Source organism: Gossypium arboreum, chromosome 2 (genome assembly GCF_025698485.1).
Source record: "Gossypium arboreum isolate Shixiya-1 chromosome 2, ASM2569848v2, whole genome shotgun sequence".
In the NCBI taxonomy this organism is placed as follows: Eukaryota; Viridiplantae; Streptophyta; class Magnoliopsida; order Malvales; family Malvaceae; genus Gossypium; species Gossypium arboreum.
Window position 1 is genome coordinate 94071424 of NC_069071.1, and position 2427 is coordinate 94073850.

Consider the following 2427-nt stretch of genomic DNA (forward strand, 5'->3'; position numbering starts at 1 on the left):
ACCCCTAGGATATTTAACCGATCTATCAGCTAGTTGAATACTCATCCTAGTGGGTTTAGGATCCCTAAGACCAAGTTGTTTAAACATTTTATATGGCATCAAATTATGGTAGCACCTAAATCAGCTAGTGCCTTATCAACGTTAGAACTACCAATTAAGCAGGGTATAGTAAAACTTCTTGGATCTTTTAGTTTGGTTGGCAGTTTGTTTTAGAGTATAGCCGAGCATTCCTCGTTAAGTTCCACTGCAGATAAGTCTTCAAACTTCCTTTTGTTTGTTAGGAGCTTCTTTGAAAATTTTACGTATGTAGGCATCTGCGATATAGCTTCAACAAAAGGTAAGTTAATATGTAGTTGTTTAAAAAGTTCAAGGAATTTACCAAATTGTGCATCCATGCGGTCTTTCTTCAACTTTTCTGGGTATGGAATTGGTGGTTTATATTCCTTCGGCATTGGATTGTCATTGCTTTCGGGTTTTACCTCCTCTTCTTTGCTTCTGTTAGCTTCTTGTTGTGGCTTCTTTTTCGATTCAGCTAACACTTTCCCACTCCTCAGGGTAATTGCTTTCACATGTGCTTTTGGATTGGGTTCGGTGTTACTAGGTAGATTTCCTGGTGCTCTTTCTGAAATCATCTTAGCCAGCTGTCCAATTTGAGTTTTGAGCCCTTGGATCGATGCTTGTTGATTTTTGAGTGCCGTCATGGTATTCTAAAAATGAGTCTCTAACACCGAGATGAATTTGGTTAGCATCTCCTCAAGGTTCGGCTTTTTCTCCTGCTGGTATGGTGGTTGCTGAAAGCCTAGAGGGGATGATAGTTTCTGATTTCCTTGTCCTCCCCATGAAAAATTTGGGTGATTCCTCCAACCTGCATTGTAAGTATTGCTATAAGGATTATGAAAGGTTTGAACCTGTAGCCAGAGTGGTAACCCATGGTGAGGGCATCGTCTCAAGAGATCCTTGTATCTCTCTCATGCATCGTAGAGTGTTTCTAAATCCATCTGCACAAAAGAAGAGATATCATTATGTAATTTAGCCGTTTTAGCCGGCGGAAAGTATTTTAATAGAAACTTTTCGGTCATTTGTTCCCAAGTAGTAATTGACCCTCGTGGTAACGAGTTCAACCACTGTTTAGCTTTGTTCCTCAATGAAAAAGGGAATAACCGAAGGCGAATGGAGTCATCAGAAACACCATTAATTTTAAATGTATCACATAGTTCCAAAAAGTTTGCCAAGTGAGTGTTGTGATCTTCATCCTGTAAACCATCAAACTGAACAAATTGCTGTATCATTTGAATTGTATTAGGTTTCAGTTCAAAAGTATTTGCAGCTACAGTAGGTCTAACTATGCTCGATTCAGTTCCTGTTAAAGAAGGTTTAGCATAATCATACATAGCCCGTGGAGCAGGATTCTGATTTATTGAATTAATAGCAATCGCAGGAGGTATCAGGTTTTCCTGATTTTCAGCCATCTCCTTGGTTGTGGTTTGAATATCGTCCTCTTGCTCGTTCGCTGTGTATCTTATGCTTTGCCTTATTTCTCTTTGGTTTCTGCAAATTGTGCGATCGATCTCACTGTCAAAAAGTAATGGTCCTGACGGGTTTCTTCTAGTCATAAACTATAAAAACCTTCCAGAAAAAAGGGAAAAAGAAGAATTAGTAATAAAAGTTAGAATAAAATTTAAATTGCAGTAAAAGTAAATGGCTAAAGTAATAAAAATCGAGTGTTCCTAATATCTTAGTTCCCTAGCAACGGCGCCAAAAACTTGATACGTGATATTCATGACAGGTTTTAAATATTTATAATGAATCGTTCTTGAAACTAACTATTATCACGATGAAGGCAAGTGTACCTATTGAACAGTAGTATAGCTTTAGCAAGACCGGATTGTCGAACCCAAAGTAACTAAAAGTACGAGTAATGACTGTCTTTTTATTATCTAGCCTAAGAATATTGGGGTTTGTTTTAACTAACTAATTAACTAAACTAAGAATTCACAAAAAATAGAATTGGGGAATTACTTTTGGAAAAATGATTGAATTAAGACAATACCTAAGGAAAAATCCACCTAGACTTCACTTGTTATTTGACTCTGAATTGGACGATTTATTCATTTGACTTGATTCATAGAAATCCTTAAGTTATATTATTATCCCTCTCGAGACTAACAACGTCTAACCATAGGTTGAATAATTGAAATCTCTTTCTAATTAACTCCTTAGGGTTGCATTAACTCGATCTATGGATCCCCTTATTAGGTTTCACCCTAATTCGGAAAAATCTTGTCACCCTATCTCTAGGTGCGCAATCAACTTCGCTTAATTATGACAAATGTACTCTTAGACAGGGTCCATTCCTCCTCTGAATAAGAGCTTAACTTGAATCAATATCCTAGAATATCAAAACAAGAATTAAGAACACATAATTAA

At 36.8% G+C, this 2427-nt stretch overlaps 1 non-coding gene across 1 annotated transcript; it reads left to right on the forward strand.

The window, feature by feature from the left end:
* The first annotated feature begins 924 nt into the window (after positions 1–924).
* On the forward strand, positions 925–1030 carry LOC128289639 (small nucleolar RNA R71). Its single transcript, XR_008279283.1, has one exon. It is a non-coding gene; the product is annotated as a small nucleolar RNA R71 (small nucleolar RNA).
* Positions 1031–2427: the final 1397 nt, after the last annotated feature.